Source organism: Bombina bombina, chromosome 6 (genome assembly GCF_027579735.1).
Source record: "Bombina bombina isolate aBomBom1 chromosome 6, aBomBom1.pri, whole genome shotgun sequence".
Taxonomy (NCBI): domain Eukaryota; kingdom Metazoa; phylum Chordata; class Amphibia; order Anura; family Bombinatoridae; genus Bombina; species Bombina bombina.
The window spans coordinates 530,226,670-530,246,166 of record NC_069504.1 but is presented as its reverse complement, the minus strand read 5'-3'; the positions used below and the strand labels follow the sequence as shown (position 1 = coordinate 530,246,166).

The following is a 19,497-nucleotide window of genomic DNA, read 5'->3' as shown; positions in this document are numbered from 1 at the left end:
AGTTTGCAGTGCTTACCAAAAGCCTCAAACTCCTCTAGTAAATGGGACAGGGATTCAGGCTGGCTGGTGGAGTAGAGTGAGTTTATAAGTATTGGTGCCTAATTGTATGCCTGTTATTTAGGGTTGTCCTAATATGGGACGCCTAAAACTTCTATAGAGATGGCAAATAGGAGAGGAGACAGGGGACACCCCTGTCTCGTACCATTTTGTATATTAAAGCAATCTGATAACGTTCCGTTCACTCTAACCTTAGCCAAGGGGAGAGTATATAAAGCTAAGGATTCTTTGGATCATGACAGGGCCGAAGCCAAAAACCCACAAGACTATGCTTCAGAAACTTCCAATCCAGCCAGGTCGAACGCTTTTTTCAGCGTCTGTGGAGATTAAAATAGAGGGGGAAAATCCGACCGCTGGACTTGTTCAATCAGCTGCAAGACTCTGATGGTATTGTCTCGGGCCTCTCTTTTCTGGTATAAAACACTGACTGGTCAGCGTGGATAATTTGTGGGAGTATTTGATTAATTCTAGTGGCGAGGACCTTGGCGTAGATTTTTCAGGTCAGAATTTCAGTAAGGATATTGGTCTGTAGTTACTAACTGCTGTAGGGTCTTTACCGGGGCTTATCTCTATTACGTTTTAGTGGTCAGGGTGTTGCATTTGCATCCTTACTTATTATTGATTATATTTAAAGGATAAATTGGTGCAATGATTTGATTGTTCCCTTAGGATATGAATACTTGGACCTAGTGGGCTTTTCCATAAATGTCTAATATTGTTTATAAATTGTCACCTCAATAGACAGGAATCTAAGAGGTTATCTGTATTAAGGAAAGTGTAATTCTGAAAATGTTAATATATTTTAGTGACTTTCCAATTTAATATATTTTTAGTGACTTCCCAATTTGTTTAATAAGTATGCCCATATAGTAATCAATAAATATTTTGCAAACATTATAGGTGTCTATATATGTATACTGTATATATATATATATATATATATACTATATATTATATTATACTATATATATGAACATGGATTTTATCTTGCAAAACATGCTAACCTGTTCAATACTATATCCCACTGGCCAAAGAGGCTCCATAAACCACCAGCAAAACACTGCTCCAGGCAGAATATAGAGGGTAATTGTATTCTGGAGGATCTGTAGGTCTCTTGAACATATCCAGCATTCTTTGAGTAATTAGGAAACCACTAGGATAAAAAGGAAGCAAAATATGATTGAAAAAGGAAATGTATGCTTACTGATAAATTGATTTCTTCTATGATACGACGAGTCCCACGGATTCATCCTTTACTTGTAGGGGATATTATCCTCCTGCTAACAGGAAGTTGCAAAGGAGCACCACAGCAGAGCTGTCTATTAGGCTCCCTCCCTTGACTCCCCACCCAGTCATTCAAACCGAAGGTTAGAAGAAAAAGGAGAGAAACTAAAAGGTGCGGAGGTTGACTGAAGTTTTTAAACCAAAAATATAATCTGTCTTAAATTGACAGGGTGAGCCATGGACTCGTCGTATCATAGAAGAAATCAATTTATCAGGTAAGCATAAATTTACTTTTCTTCTATAAGATACGATGAGGTCACGGATTCATCTTTTACTTGTGGGATACAATACAAAAGCTACAGGACACGGATTGAAAGGGAGGGACAAGACAGATACCTAAACAGAGGCACACCTGCTGAAGAGAGTTTTCTCCCAAAAATAGCCTCCCGATGAAGCAAAAGTATCAAATTTGGAAAATTTGGAAAAGGTATGAAGGGGAAGACCAGTCGCAGCCCTTACAAATCTGTTCAACAGAAGCATAATTTTTTAAAAGCCCATGTGAAGCCACCGCTCTAGTAGGAATGAGCTGTATTTATTTCAGGAGGCTGTTGTCCAGCAGTCTCGTATTGCCAAACGGATGATGCTTTTCAGCAAAAAGAAAGAGAAGGTAGCTGTAGCTTTTTGACCTCTACGCTTTCCAGAAGAGGACAACAAACAGAGAAGATGTTTGACGGAAATCTTTGGTCGCTTGCAAGTAAAACTTCAAGGGCACAAACCACGTCCAAATTATGTAACAGACGCTCCTTCTTAGAAGAAGGGTTAGGACACAGAGAGAAGGAACAACAATTTCCTGATTAACTATTCTTATTTGAAAACACCTTAGGAAGGAATCCAGGTTTAGTACGCAAAACCACCTTATCAAAATGGAATATAAGATAGGCGAGTCACAGATAGCTCAGAAAACTCTTCAAGCAGAAGAGATAGCTACTAAAAACAAAACTTTCCAAGATAGAAGTTTAATATCGTATGGAATGTATGGGTTCAAAACGGAACCCCTTGAAGAACATTTAAACTAAAACTTCAACGTCCATGGCGGAGCAACAGGTCTTAAAACACAGGCTTAATTCTAACCAAAGCCCTGACAAAACGGACTGAACGTCTGGGACATCTGCCAGACGCTTGTGTAGTGTAGTAAGATTGACAAAGCAGAAATCTGTCCCCTTTAAGGAACTAGCTGATAACCCCTTCCTCCAATCCTTCTTGGAGAAAGGACAAAATCTAGGAATCCTGATCTTACTCCTGAGTAGCCTTCTTGGATTCGTACCCCAATTAAGATATTTACGCATATCTTATGATAAATTTTCCCTAGTGACAGGCTTTCGCGCCTGAATCAAGGTATCAATGACCGACTCAGAGAATCCCCCGCTTAGATAAAATCAAGCGTTCAATCACCAGGTAGTCAGCCGCAGAGAAACCAGATTTGGATGTTGGAACGGACCCTGAATGAGAAGGTCCTGTCTCAGTGGCAGTTTCCACGGTGGCAGAAATGACATTTCCACCAGGTCTGCATACTAAGTCCTGCGTGGCCACGCAGGCGCTATCAAGATTACCGAAGCCCTCTCCTGTTTGATTCTGGCAATCAGACGAAGTAGGAGGGGAAAAGAAGGAAACACATAAGCCAGGTTGAATGGACCACAGTACTGCTTGATCATCTATCAGTACTGCTTGAGGATCCCTTGATCTGGACCCGTAAAAAGGAAGTTTGGCATTCTGACGAGATGCCATCAGATCCAACTCTAGTGTGGCCCCATTGATGAATCAATTGTGCAAACACCTCCGGATGGTTCTCACCCAGTCCCCCGGATGAAAAGTCTGACGACTTAGAAAATCCGCTTCCCAGTTCTATACTCCTGGGATATAGATTGCTGATAGATGGCAAGAGTGAGTCTCTGCCCATCAAATTATTTTGGAAACCTCTATCATTGCTAGAGAACTCTTTGTTCCCCCTTGATGATTGATATATGCTACAGTCGTGATATTGTCCGACTGGAATCATATGAAGTGTGTTGAATATCGCCCTCAGTTCTAGAATATTTATTGGAAGTAGGGACTCCTCCTGAGTCCACACACCCTGAGCCTTCAGGGAATTCCAGACTGCACCCCAGCCCAAGAGGCTGGCATCCGTCGTCACTATGACCCATGCTGGCCTGCGGAAGCACATTCCCTGGGACAGATGATCCTGTGACAACCACCAAAGAAGAGAGTCTCTGGTCTCTATATCCAGATTATCCGCGGACATAAATCCGCATAATCCCCCATTCCACTGTCTGAGCTATGCACAGTTGCAGTGGTCTGAGATGCAAGCAAGCAAACGGAACTATGTCCATTGCTGCTACCATTAATCCAATTACCTCCATACACTGAGCCACTGACGGCAGAGGAATGGAATGAAAAGCTCAGCAAGTGGTTAAGATCTTTGGTTTTCTGACCTCCGTCAGAAAAAATGTCATGTCTACCGAGTCTATCAGAGTTCCTAGGAATGGATCTCTTGTCACAGGAACAAGTGAACTCTTTTTTATGTTCACCTTCCACCCCGTGAGATCCTTAGAAAAGCCAACATGATGTCCGTGTGAGATTTGGCTAGATGGTAAGTTGACGCCTGAATCAAAATATCGTCCAGAAAGGGTGCCACTGCTATGCCCCGTGGCCTTAGAACCGCCAGAAGGGACCCTAGCACTTTTGTGAAGATTCTGGGAGCTGTGGCCAACCCGAAAGGAAGGGCCACAAACTGGTAATGTTTGTCCAGGAAGGCGAACCTGAGGAACTGGTGAAGATCTTTGTGGATAGAAATGTGAAAGATACGCATACTTCAAATCCACGGTGGTTCATAAATTGACCCTCCTGGATCATTGGTAAAATTGTCTGAATGGTCTCCATCTTGAAGGATGGGACTCTGAGAAATTTGTTTAGTTTTGAGATCTAAAATCGGTCTGAAGGTTCCCTCTTTTTTGGGAACCACGAACAGATTGGAGTAAAACCCCTGCCCCTGTTCTACTTTTGGAACTGGGCAGATTACACCCATGGTATATAGGTCTTCTACACAGCATAAGAACGCCTCTCTTTTTGTCTGGTTTACAGACAAACGTGAAAGATGAAATCTCCCCCTTGGGAGAGAATCTTTGAATTCTAGACGATACCCCTGGTCACGATTTCTAATGCCCAGGAATCCTGAATGTCTCTTGCCCAAGCCTGAGCGAAGAGAGAAAGTCTGCCCCCTACTAAATCCGGTCCTGGATCGGGGGCTGCCCCTTCATGCTGTCTTGGTAAACAGCAGCGGGCCTTCTTGGACTGTTTACCTTTATTCCAGGTCTGGTTAGGTCCCCAGACTGACTTGGATTGAGCAAAATTCTCCTCCTGCTTTGCAGCAGAGGAGGAAGTAGAGGGTCCACCTTTAAAGTTTCGAAAGGAACGAAAATTATTTTGTTTGGCCCTCATTTTTCCAAATCAGAACACTGTGAGGGAACATCGGAGATGGCCAATAAAGCATCAGAGGGCTCAGTATTTACTCTAATACCGGACCTACTGCGCTTACCCTGTAAACCAGGCAGTTTAGATAATACCTCTGTAAGGGTAGTAGACATAACTGCAGCCATATCTTGCAGGGTGAAAAGAATTAGACGCAATAGAAAATACTTGGCATTGCTTGGGCGGCGTTAAAGGTTGCGACACTTGGGGAGAAGTAGATGGCATAACCTGATTCTCTTCTGACTGAGAATCATCCTGAGACATACTTTTATCTGCTAAAATATGTTCTTTGCAATGTAAGGCCCTTTCCAGTACATGAGGGACACATATTTAAGTGAGGGGTTCCACAATGGCTTTCTATACACATGGAACATTGGCTTTCCTCAATGTCAGACATGTTGAAACAGTTAATGACAACAAACAGACTTAAAAACACTTTATTTTGTTGAAAAAATATCAATCTGAAAAAACGGTACTGCGCCTTTAAGAGAAAAAAAAGCATAACAATTTTTCCAAAACTGCTTTAAAACGATAAAATTATCACAATTTTATGCTAAATGCATCCCAACTTATCAGCTAAGTTTGCCCCCACAAGGAAAGGAATACTTAACCCGTACCAAAAAAGTAACATTTTATCACCTCTTTCACTTTACCCTTCCTATTACTTAGAGTAGGCAAAGAGAATGACTGGGGGGTGGAGTCAAGGGAGGGAGCTATATAGACAGCTCTGCTGTGGTGCTCTTTGCCACTTCCTGTTAGCAGGAGGATTAATATCCCACAAGTAAAGGATGAATCCGTGGACTCGTCGTATCTTATAGAAGAAAATATATTTAACTTTAAAAAAGAATGTGTTGAAAATACCAAAAATAAAGAAAAGGAAAGACCACATTACAATTTAAAGGGAAAATGATAAATTAAACAGTTTGCAGATTTAATAACTGCATCAGATGCTTTAAAATTCTATAGATAACGCAGCAGTGCAGCCAGTATGGCTAGTCGAATACTTGGTTGCACTGGAAGAGGTATTAGCAACAGAAATAGCAAGGTTCTTATGCCACTTTACAGATCACTAGTTGTGCCTCATCTGGAATACTGTGTACAGTGCGAGAGATCATATATCAAGAAGGATATAAATAAACTAGAAACTGTCCAAAGGAGGGCTACTATTATTATTATTATAATCATTTATTTGTATAGCAACGCCAAATTCCGTAGCGCTGGGTACAATGATAGGGGTATACAATGACAAAGATTTGTGATAAAATACAAAACATAACAAGACTAAACAAATCTAGCACAGGAGGAAGAGGGCCCTGCTCCGGAGAGCTCACAGTCTATAGGTTTAGGGTGCAGAAACATAAGGTTGGGGTAGCTCGTTACATTGGTTGTATTTGCAGCAATGATTCAGGCAGGGTTTTCAAGGATCGTCTGAAGCTATACAAGGTTGGAGACAGTCTAATGGAGCGGGGTAGAGAGTTCCAGAGGACAGGAGCAGCACGTGCGAAGTCTTGGAGACGGGAGTGGGATGTAGAGATAACAGGAGTGTAGAGACGTAGGTCAGAGGTTGATCGAAGAGGACGGGATGGGGAATATTTCACGATGAGAGAGGAAATATAGTTGGGAGTTAGACTGTTGAGTGCTTTGTAGGTTAGGGCTAATACTTTAAATTGTATTCTGGAGTGTACGGGGAGCCAGTGTAGAGACTGGCAGAGCGGAGTAGCTGATGTAGATTGTCGACTTAGGTGGATGAGTCTAGCAAAACCATTCATAATAGATTGGAGGGAGGAGAGGCGGTGTTTTGGAAGGCCATTTAGGAGTAGATTGCAATAATCAATGCGTGACAGGATGAGGGAATGAATAAGTATTTTTGTAGTTTTTTGAGTAAGGAAGGGATGAATTCTGGAAATGTTGCGTAGGTATGAACGGTAGGATTTGGTAAGCGTTTGTATATGTGGGTTGAATGTGAGTTCTGAGTCTAGTGTAACCCCAAGGCAGGGGACCTGGGGTGAGGTGTTGAGAATAGAGTCTCCAACCATCAGAGAAATGTCAGGTGTCGGATGTCTCGAAGAGGGGGGATAAGAAGCAGCTCAGTTTTGTTCAGATTGAGTTGGAGGTAGTGTGAAGACTCCAAGAGAAAATTGCAGAGAGGCAGTCAGAAGTCTGGTTGAGTAAAGAGGGAGAGATATCAGGAGAGGAAAGATAGATTTGGGTATCATCAGCATATAGTTGGTACTGGAATCCAAAGGAGGCTATAAGTTTTCCAAGGCAGGGTGTATAAAGAGAGAAAAGCAAGGGGCCCAAGACAGAGCCTTGCTGTACTCCAACTGAGAGAGAGACATAGGATCACAAGATATGTTGTTAAAGGAAACGGAAAACGAGCGGTTTGAAAGATATAATGCAATCCAGGAGAGGGCTGTGTCTCGGATGCCAAATGAATGTAGTATTTTTAGGAGGAGAGGATGGTCAACTGTGTCAAAAGCTGCGGACAGGTCAAGAAGAATTAGTAAGGAGTAATGGCCTTTTGCTTTAGCTGATAACAGGTCATTTGTTACTTTAACAAAGTGGTTTCTGTTGAGTGTTTAGGGCGGAGAACCAGATTGTAGTGGATCAAGTAAGGAGTTAGTTGTGAGAAATTGAGTTAGCCGATTATAGACTAGTCGTTCCAATAATTTTGAAGCAAAGGGAAGTAAGGAGACCGGTCAAGCGAGGGCTTTTTTAGGATTGGTATGATTGACGCATGCTTGAATGTGTAAGGAAATGTGCCAGCAGTGAGAGATTGGTTGAAGAGATGAGTTAGGGTGGGGGTTAGTGAAGCAGAGAGAGAGGCAATAAGTCGTGAAGGAATAGGGTCAAGCGGGCAGGTTGTGAGATGAGCCAAGCATAGGAGTGCAGAGACTTCTTCCTCTGTTACAGGAGGGAAGTAGCATAGATTTTTGTTAATAGAAGGGGTGGGTAGGATCGCTTGGTTTGCGGGGTGCGAGGTGCAGATCTCTTTTCTAATAGTGTCAATTTTATTTTTGAAGTGATCATCAATAATTTGAGCAGTGAGGTTGGTAGTGGGCGGGGGGCAGACGGACGTAGAAGGGAGTTAAAGGTTGAGAACAGTTTTCTGGGGTTGGGTGCGTGAGATGACATAAGGGAGGAGAAATAGACTTGTTTGGCCAGGCTGAGCACAGAGTTGTAGGACTTAAGGGTGAATTTATAATGTTGGAAATCAGCAAAGGTGTGTGATTTCCTCCACTGCCGTTCAGCAGCCTGTGAGCATCGCTGGAGATATCTGGTCTGTTTAGCTACTAAAATGGTTCATAGTCTTAAATATAAAATGTACAAAGAATGACTCCATTATCTAATTTTGTATAGTTTAGAGGTTAGAAGGGAAAGAGGTGACATGATAGAAACTTTCAAATATATGAAGGGACTTAATAAAGTGAAAGCGGAAAGCATTTTCCACATAAAAAGCAATACCAAAACAAGGGGGTCACAATCTTAAGTTAGATGGTAGCAGATTCAGGCGAAATGCGAGGAAAGCAACAATATCTCATGCCATTTAGGCAATATTTATATGTGAAAAGAAACCCAAAGAAGATGGCAGAAAAGATTGTGACTTACTGGTGATTTAGAAATGGTAACTTCTAATAATTTTATCTAAAAAAAATTAATGGAAAAGTCTGGATTTCTGAATAATTCTTGAATTAGGAATTTGGGGATTTTTACCTGTAAATATTATTAATCAAATTTATTTCTTCACTTTAGTTGGTATTAGGACATTAATTGCATAAGTTTTGATATCTGGCTCAGTTGTTTGAAACAATTTGAATCTTAATGTACATAATCAATCTCTTTGTGACTATGCACTTTCTTATATATTGTTTATCTCAGCTAGATGAGAAAGCAGGCTATTAAAATGTTATTATTTTGTAATATTCCCTAAGTGGCTGAAAGAAAAGATTACTCGTTTTTAATTATTTAACTTTCAGTCTTCCAAAAGCAACACATACTTATATTCCTATTATAATGTTGCATGTGTTAATTAAATTATTAATTGGAACCATGAAAGGAAATTAACTAATTATAGAGTATGACCCTTTGAATAGAGAAAGAAGTCTTTTTGTCAACAGGTTGTATTACACATTTTTGCCTTATTTTACTGAGCTGATAATTTTTCCTAATATAAACTAGTTTGGGAATATAATAATACATGAAAAAAATATTATTCTATGAGTAAAATAGTGGTTTCCAGGTACCACTGCAAATTTGGAATAATCTCTCAAATATCCCATCAGTAAAATATGCTGAGAACATAACATACTGTTTTGATTTACTGCAAAATACTTTAGTTGTCTCAGAGGTGAAGCTAAATCCGTTTAGCGTGCATACTGTGATATTTTCCTTTATCTATTACAAATGATTTAAATGTTGAAAAGTGAAATTTATAGTTTTACGTATGTATGTCATGCTTGCAATTTAAACATTTCCATTAAGTTAGACACAATGAACACATTTGTGCATAACACCTTTCCATCTGATAATAACAGTAACTAGTAGCAACAGAATAAAGTTAGACAAGCGTGTTCTTTCTAAAATAAAATGTCTAAATGTAACAGATTTTAAAGGAATATAAATGAAAAAATAAAGATATATTATAGTCTACTAAGATTTTAACATTGAATATGTTTAACTACTGTAAAAACAACAAGAAGAAAGTATAAAAAGGTAGAAACAATGTTTAACCTGCTATGTTTACAGAGGATACAAATGCCGCCAGGCAAGGCCAGGGTTTCAGGAAAACTAGATGGGAGGTAAGATCCACCCATTAATACCAAACCTCCAACAGCAGTAAGGCCTGCAGGAAAAAAAAAGAAGAAATTATTACCTATGTCCACATTACGAATATAATATATATATATATATATATATATATATATATATATATATATATATATATATATATATATAGTAAACCCAGCAGGATGCACTCCCATATAACTAGTCCAGCACCGGCCATGGTGCTATACAGTCAATTCATATACCAAAGCAAAAATAAGCACTCAGTGGTCTTTTGAGAATAAAATTTAGCATTTACTATAATCCCATAAAAAGCATCATGTCTTTTGGAACCTCACTGGCTCCTTTGTCAAATGCAATACAAAATATTACCTAACACAGCATTCCTATACATCCCCTTATATACATACCAGAAGTGGAAGACAATTCTATACACCTCAACATCATAAACACCCTATGCGCCATGTGCGCATGGGTCAAGGATAAGCGGCGCAACTGCAGAAATCAGCTGTATTTTGACAGCTGTCAACTCGCATGTGTCTTTCAGCACAACAGAACAAACCGCAGTAGTGATGTGTGTGTTTACTCAAGAGGAAAGAAACATTTGCCCCTCCTTGAGCAATTAACGTTGCGGTGTAATTAACAATTAATACAAATATATATACATATATATATATATGCACAGTGAAAAGTGCATTTTTAGTTATGAGTGTCCACAATTTGTATGCTATATTTATGTGGACACAAAGTACTCCTGTGAAATTCAAACTTTGTCATCTTTTGATCCCCCTATCACAGACCACTCTTATTAAAAGTTTTACTAACCTTTGATATCAAAGGTTGTAATTTTGTTTACAACCTTTAATATGACACATAAATCTATAAGTTGGGCCATGAGGAATCCGTTGGGAATTATTGAAATGGGACAGAAGTCTCCCATTCCAACAGATGCAACCTAATCGGGCACCTAATCTGAGAGATATATTGGTTGGCACAGACCCCACTAAGTGTTATCAGAAAACATGCTGGTTGAAACCCACGAAAATGGGATATTGTTAAGTGCGGAGATTGCACTACTTGCTACAGCATGTTGAGTTGGTCTTCGTTTCAACATCCACATTTTAATAAGAGATACAAAATCAATCACAAATTAACCTGTACTAGTGACCATGTCATATACCTGTCCTTGCTCCCTGGTGTATGTCGGGAAAATGACAACTACGTTCTGGGAACGTATGGCTAATCATAGTTTTGCCCATTAAGGGAAGCTATAAAAAATGGGGATTCAGAACAGCCAGTAGCCCGCCCCATTTTGTACAACACAAACACACCTGTCAAGCCTTAGGATGATGGTAATCGATCATATACCACCTCTATGGAGGGGAGGCGATAAGGCAGAGACGTTGCTACGTATGGAGTCGAAGTGGGATTTATCTACTGGACACAGTGGCACCTAGGTGTCTAAACACCTATCTTGGACTTTGGCCCCTTTTTTTTGCAAAAAAATATGTTTTGTCATTACAGGATTGAGTGACTTTAGTGTCCATACATAAACATAACATAGCATACAAATTGTGGAACACTCATAACTAAAAAATGCACTTTTCACTGTACATACAGTATATATATATATATATATATATATATATAATATATATATATATACATATATATTAACACACAGAAGAGCACTCTCACTTCAAAGTCAAATTGCCAGGGTGCTAGTGGACAATGAATAAAGGTAACAAAAACTTGCACTCGCTGGTCTTTTTTCCCAAAAACACACACTTTACTGTAAAGTGTGTATTTTTTGAGAAAAAAAGACCAGCGAGTGCAAGTTTTTGTTACCTATATACATATTATATATATTAATTTTTTATTTATTTATTTTGCATTCGCATAATACTTTGTTGGATTCCATTCCTACCATACTCCAGCAGTCACCCAAAAGAATGTTCTAGGATGTAATAGTATAGGGTATTCCATGATGAGATAGTTTTTAATAGATTATATTTGTATAATATTTTTTATTAATTGTTTATTACACCGTAACGTTAAAGACTCAAGGAGGGGCAAATTTTTTCTTTCCCTATTGCCAGTAAACCACACACATCAATACTGTGGATGGTTCAATTGTGCTAAGTATGGCTGAAAGACACATGCGAGTTGACAGCTGTCAAATACAGCTGATTTTTGCAGTTGCGTAGCAGGTGTAACTGGCACTTTCTGATGACGTCACTTGCACGTCGCCTATACTTGACCCATGCGCACATGGTGCATAGGGCGTTCATGATGTTCAGGTGTATGGAATTGCCTTCCACTTCTGGTATGTATATAAGGGGAATGTATAGGAATGCTGTGTTAGGTAAGATTTTGTACTGCATTTGACAAAGGAGCCAGTGAGGTTTCGAAACGTTAATGTGCTTTTTATGGGATTATATGAAATGCTAAATTTTCTTCTCAAAAGACCACTGAGTGCTTATTTTTTGCTTTGGTACTATAATATAAATATATATATATATATATATATATATATACAGTATCTCACAAAGTGAGTACACCCTCACATTTGTGTAAATATTTTATATATCTTTTCATGTGACAACACTGAAGAAATGACACTTTACTACAATGTAAAGTAGTGAGTGTACAGCCTGTATAAAGTGTAAATTTGCTGCCCCTCAAAATAACTCAACACACAGCCATTAATGTCTAAACCGTTGGCAACAAAAGTGAGTACACCACTAACTGGAAATGTTTAAATTGGGCCCAATTAGCCATTTTCTCCCCTGGTGTCATGTGACTCGTTAGTGTTACAGATCTCAGGTGGTGAATGTTATCGCTCTCACACTCTCTCAGATACTGTATATGTAAGAAGAAATTATTACCTACGTCCACGTTATGAATATATATAAATAAATATATATATATATATATATATACAAAATACAGTGTATATATTCTTGTATATATTTTTATTGTTTATTTGAGGGATTTTTTATAGAAGATTGACACCCCTTGCAGGACAAAAAATACTAGCTATACTATCATAAATAGTAAATCATAAATGAGAATTAGTATTATTGATTGAAAATTACCAATATGCTTTGCTTCAAATACAGTATAAAATCATAGCCACATATCTCACATTTGTGTTTTTTTATTCTATAGAACCTACAGCGACCTAATTTTAAAAAATATCCATAAATTATAATAGCTCTAGGTCACAATAATAATAATAATATTTTGTGAAATATTCCTCTATCTTTTTTTTTTTTTTTACATTAGCCATGTGCATTTTATACAAAGGTATTCCCAGGGCCTTTATTCATAGGGAATTACTGGGACAAAAATAACATATGCATTAGGTGATTTTATCATTGCACAAATGCTTATCTATAAATATCTGCAAGATTACAGGAATATGAAACCCATTTTTTTTTCTTTAATAATTCAGATAGAGCAGGAATTTTAAGCAACTTTCTAATTTACTCTTATATCATTTTTTTTTCATTCTCTTGGTATCTTTATTTGAAAAGCAGGAATGTAAGCTTAGGAGCTGGCCCATTTTTAGTTCAGCACCTGGGTAGCGCTTGCTGATGGGTGGCTAAATTATTTTTCAATAAATATACCAAGAGAACGAAGAACAATTTATAATAGGATTCAATTAGAAAGTTGATTAAAATTACAATGCTCAATCTGAATCATGAAAGAATAAAATTGGGTTTCAAATCCCTTTAATGTCCTGCAGAAGACATGGACATGACTGATTTCTATGATGAGGAGAGGCTACGTATTGTGGCCCATGAGTATAACCAATGAACATATCTAGAGGCAATAATTTGTGCAATCATAAAATACGGTATCACATCTGATTATTTTTCTTTTTGCACATTTATGTTCCTTTAAGAAAACATGGTGGATGCTAGAATTGGGACCTCTCCTGATATATTTCCAGTTTAATAGATGGATAAATACACACTTACATACAAAATGATATGATACCTACCTGAGATTGCATTTGTAACAGACATGAGGGGAGAGTGTAGGGCAGGTGTAACACCCCACACAGTGTGGTATCCAACTATTCCTGCAAGGCCAAAAGTAGTGACCATTCTGAGTGAAGGCTGCATCTGGAGATACAATGCCCAATCCTAACACACTAGCCAAACCTGCAAGAATCAAAGAATCAATGGAATTGGGAATCCAGAATCACTATTTCAGAATAGGTTATATAGAGTAAACACAAATAAAAACGTTTTTCCTGCAAATAGAAAGAAACAATTATTAGACAATCTGAAATATTATTGGACTAAGGAAACTGTGGAAAATAAGTTCCAACTGTAGGATAAATAAATATGTTAATGATAATAATAAGTAGAAGAATAAACAAGAGGATATAATAGGTTAAACCACAATAACAGCATTGCAGTTTAATTATTTTTTTTTGTGCTGGTGTTGGGTTCTGCTGTGTTAAAAAATAGCCTGCAAGAAGTTCTCTATTGAATCCCATTGCTTTCTATGCCAATCAATTTGTACAAGAAGGGTCCCATATAAAGTTGTTGACTCTAAATCACTGTGAAGAAGGACATTGGGATTTGTTTCTCTATGATGTATAGAGAATGTGGATCCCCTTCTCACTGAGTGAGTTACAGCTGAACTTTATTGAAAAGGAAGAGTTTATCAAAATGGTCTGGTTATGTCATTCAGAAGAATATGTTGCATTGTATTCCAAAGATGGACTGTTCTTTCTGATGGGATCTAATTGGTAAAAGTGAGCTAAAAAGATAATAAACAGAGTGAGTAAGCTATTAAGCAGTGTTCAGGTATGAATAATTGTTAATTTTGTATTTCAACTGAAAATATCCCTTGACATTATTCCCATTTATTTTAAATAATGTGTGTCCTTTGTCTATTCCAATTTACTTCTATTATCAAATTTGCTATTTAATATTGTTTGTTAAAAAAATACCTGCCCCTCGGACAAGGGCCGAATTGCCCGACTTGTCACTCCGCCTCTGCCTAGGTAGGTGTCTCGAGCAGGAGCACTATATGGCAGAAAATAGTGCTGCCATCTAGTGTTCTTACAAATGGATAACATTCTTGCAAAACTGCTGCCATATAGTGCTCAAGACACGTGCACGCTACTGAGCTTAAAGGGACATTCTAGTCAAAATTAAACGTTCATGACCCTCAGATAGGGCATGCAATTTTAAACAAACTTTCCAATTTACTTTTATCTCAAGTTTGCTTTGTTCTCTCAGTAGGCTCTAGGCCCTTGAAGTCCATCTCTTATCTCGTTGTATTTTAACTGTTTTTCACAGCTAGACAGCTCTAGTTTATGTGTGCCATATAGATAACATTGTACTCACTCCCATGGAGTTATTTATGAGTGAGCACTGATTGGCTAAATGCAAACTGTCAAAAGAACTGAGATAAGGGGGACTGTCAGAAGAGGCTTAGATACAATGTAATCACATGAGGTTATAAATATAACTAGGTTGGCTATGCCAAAACTGGGGGAAAGGGTAATAACGGGATTATCGATCTGTTTAACCAATAAAAACTCTGGAGTAGTGTTCCTTTAAGTCCTTGTTTTTCAACAAAAAGATACCCAAAAAGAACAAAGAAAATGTGATATTATAAGTAAATTAGAAAGTTATTTAAAATTGCACGTGCTCTATCTGAATCATTAAAGAACAATTTTGGGTTTCATATCCCTTTTTAATACTATCCAATTTTTTTTTTAAATCTATAGCAGTGTAATCTCTCACTGCTGCTATTCAGCTGACAGGCTTTGATTGCATATTGAACTTATGCCCTTGAGATGAATAGTTACAGTATGAGAGTGCGCTGCTATAGATTTGCAAAGGCATGAAAGGCAGTAGAAACCATCTAGGCCCTATTTGTCAAGCTAATTTCATATTTATGCCAAACCTGAAAATGTGTAGTTTTTTCTCAAAAAGTCCAGAACTTACTTCCATAAAAAAACATACAGTTTAGGTAAAATATTAAATAAATAGTAATGCTAACAATCTTTAGTCATTATAACTAAATCTCTCTCCATTAGGAAATTAACCTTCATATGTATCAGTATGGGCTAACGCTATCAACCAGTTGCTTTCCTTAAATAGCATTACAAGGATAGTTTATAGGTAAACTCCATGCTTGAGTAATAATGCACTATATAGTGGTAGACTCTTAGAACATACAGCATATTAAGACTATAGATGGACCATCAGTACATTTAATATCCTCCTTAGTGACAACCAAGATCTATTGTTATTCTTAAAAATACAGAACATTTGAGTGTTACATTTAATCATATAAATGTTACTTTGATAATCAAATGTTGCTGTATATTCTTATTTTGATATATAAGTAGCCCCTTACACCAGGGCTCTGTTCCTGAAGAAACTGTTTTAAAAAAAAAAAATCTGTGGAAAATAAATGTCCATATATAATTTAAGCCAATTGGAAAATCTTTGAGTTATGTCCCAGGTCCCTCACAAAATTGACATAATAACATAATTTATGCTTACCTGATAAATTTATTTCTCTTGTAGTGTGTTCAGTCCACGGGTCATCCATTACTTATGGGATATATTCTCCTCCCCAACAGGAAGTTGCAAGAGGATCACCCAAGCAGAGCTGCTATATAGCTCCTCCCCTACATGTCATATCCAGTCATTCGACCGAAACAAGACGAGAAAGGAAAAAACTATAGGGTGCTAGTGGTGACTGGAGTTTTAATTAAAATTTAGACCTGCCTCAAAAAAGACAGGGCGGGCAGTGGACTGAACACACTACAAGAGAAATAAATTTATCAGGTAAGCATAAATTATGTTTTCTCTTGTTAAGTGTGTTCAGTCCACGGGTCATCCATTACTTATGGGATACCAATACCAAAGCTAAAGTACACGGATGATGGGAGGGACAAGGCAGGAACATTAAACAGAAGGAACCACTGCCTGAAGTACCTTTCTCCCAAAAATAGCCTCCGAAGAAGCAAAAGTGTCAAATTTGTAAAATTTTGAAAAGGTATGAAGTGAAGACCAAGTTGCAGCCTTGCAAATCTGTTCAACAGAGGCCTCATTCTTAAAGGCCCAGGTGGAAGCCACAGCTCTAGTGGAATGAGCTGTAATTCTTTCAGGAGGCTGCTGTCCAGCAGTCTCATAGGCTAAACGTATTATGCTACGAAGCCAAAAAGAGAGAGAGGTGGCCGAAGCCAGAATAAACGACAAACAGAGAAGAAGTTTGCCGAAAATCTTTAGTTGCCTGTAAGTAGAACTTCAGGGCACGGACTACGTCCAGATTATGCAAAAGACGTTCCTTCTTCGAAGAAGGATTAGGACACAATGGAGGAACAACAATCTCTTGATTGATATTCCTGTTAGAAACAACCTTAGGTAAAAACCCAGGTTTTAGTACGCAGAACTACCTTGTCCGAATGAAAAATCAGATAAGGAAAATCGCAATGTAAGGCAGATAACTCAGAGACTCTTCGAGCCGAGGAAATAGCCATCAAAACAGAAACTTTCCAAGATAAAAGCTTAATATCAATGGAATGAAGGGGTTCAAACGGAACACCCTGAAGAACTTTAAGAACCAAGTTTAAGCTCCACGGAGGAGCAACAGTTTTAAACACAGGCTTAATCCTAGCCAAAGCCTGACAAAAAGCCTGGACGTCTGGATTCTCTGCCAGACGTTTGTGTAAAAGAATAGACAGAGCAGAAATCTGTCCCTTTATCGAACTAGTGGATAAACCCTTTTCTAAACCTTCTTGTAGAAAAGCCAATATCCTAGGAATCCTAACCTTACTCCATGAGTAACTCTTGGATTCACACCAATATAAATATTTACGCCATATCTTATGGTAAATTTTTCTGGTAACAGGTTTCCGAGCCTGTATTAACGTATCAATAACCGACTCCGAAAAAACACGCTTTGATAGAATCAAGCGTTCAATCTCCATGCAATAGAAAAAACGCTGCAGCGCTTTTAAAAACACAAAAAACTGTCACAGTTGAAATAACAATGAACTAATTCAGTTATAGCCAACAATTTTAACAGTAAATGTATGAATTTAGCAGAGGATTGCACCCACTAGCAAACGGATGATTAACCCCTCAATACCCAAACGGATAATCAATTTAAGATTTAACGCTTTTATCACAGTCAAACACACTGTCACAGGTCTGCTGTGACTGATTACCTCCCTCAAAAATGAATTTTGAAGACCCCTGCCCCTCTGGAGACGTCCTGGATCAAGGAGGAAGAAGCAGGAAGACTGTGCAAGAATTTTAACTGCGCAACAAGGCGCTAAAAAAGGTCCCTCCCACTCATATTACAACAGTGGGAGACCTGTTACAACGGTTTCTATGCAGAAATATACGTTAGCCATATGGAAAAAAATCATGCCCAAAAAGATTTATCACCAAAGTACCTCACAAAACGAATAACATGCCAGTAAACGTTTTAAAAAACAACTTTCCAGTGTTATGCAAAGTTATCACTAAGCCTGCTACCAGTCGCTTCTACTGCAGTTAAGGCTCATACATTTATTTCAGTATTAACAGTATTTTCTCAGTCAAATTCTAGTCCCTAGAAAATAACTCAACTGCGCATACATTTATCAGCCTGATACCAGTCGCTACTACTGCATTAAAGGCTGTACTTACATCATATGGGTAACAGCAGTGTTTTCTTAATCAATTCCATTCCTAGAAAATGTTACTGCACATACCTCATTTGCGGGGGACCCCGCATGCTATTCCCTTTTCTGAAGTTACCCCACTCCTCAGAATGTGCGAGAACAGCCAGTGGATCTTAGTTACGTCTGCTAAGATCATTGAAAACGCAGGCAGATTCTTCTTCTAAATACTGCCTGAGTGTCAGGCAACTAGAACACTAAAGAAATAAGTGTTAAAAATAATATGAATCTCAGCTGCTGAGATTTTTATAGTTTAAGGTTTGTAGCTAGGATGTGTGGGATGAGCAAATAAATCACCTAAGAGGTGATTTGCAAACCCCATTAACAAATAGCCTTTATTGTAATTGGAATACTGGAAAATAGAACTCTATTCCTGCATCTTGTATCACAGTGTGAAAGATGTGCAGCAGGGAACTATTCCGCCAACCAATATGAGAAACTTAATATGCAAGAAAAAAATAAGGAAAAAATATAATGGCAGTAAATGAATTATAAACCGGTATTGCGAGTAACAACTTTTCATAAGGCAGACTAGAGAGAATGGAATGTCACTAGTTTATATACACAAGTCGTTGGTGGTACAGCGATAATTTATCAAAACAGTGAGGCTAGAGTATACTACAAAGTTTGCTTCGGTAGTCAGGAAAGCAAGTGACTGACCTGTGTGTAAAAATCCGGAGCGGTAGAAGCAGTGAGGAGCTGGTGAAGTACCGTGAAGTTGGCGTGTGACGTCACCGCGGAGGAATCCTAGTACTGCTGGCTGGGAAGGAGATCCGGGAAAAACAACGTAGGAGAGTTGCTACGCTTAGTGCTAATAGCGGAGCCTGGTTGAGGTATGCAGGCAAGTGAGGAATATGAACTTGAACTTGACAGCAACCAAAATAGACAAAAGATCAAAATAGCTTAAAGTTAGTAAACAACTGCGTGTTGTTCAGTAGCTAGATGAGGAAAAATCCAATACAAGCAATGAAGTAAAGGATACTGGGAGATTTATAGGCTGGCTGGAAAAGATAATTGAAATTTAAAGAAACAGTATAATGTCAAAGAAAATTAGGCTGTCAGCTAGGAGGATCCTGACAGGACCCCCCCCTTCAAGGAGCAACCCCGGGGCTCAAGGTCGAGGGCGATCTGGGTTCCTCCGATGGAATAAGGCAACAAGTCTGGGAGCAGATATGTTGCAGGCAGGCTCCCAG

General features: G+C 38.4%; 1 pseudogene; it reads right to left on the bottom strand.

Annotated features, from left to right (window-relative positions):
* Positions 1-19,497, bottom strand: part of LOC128663230 (NAD(P) transhydrogenase, mitochondrial-like) — a 402,446-nt pseudogene that overhangs the window by 245,228 nt on the left and 137,721 nt on the right.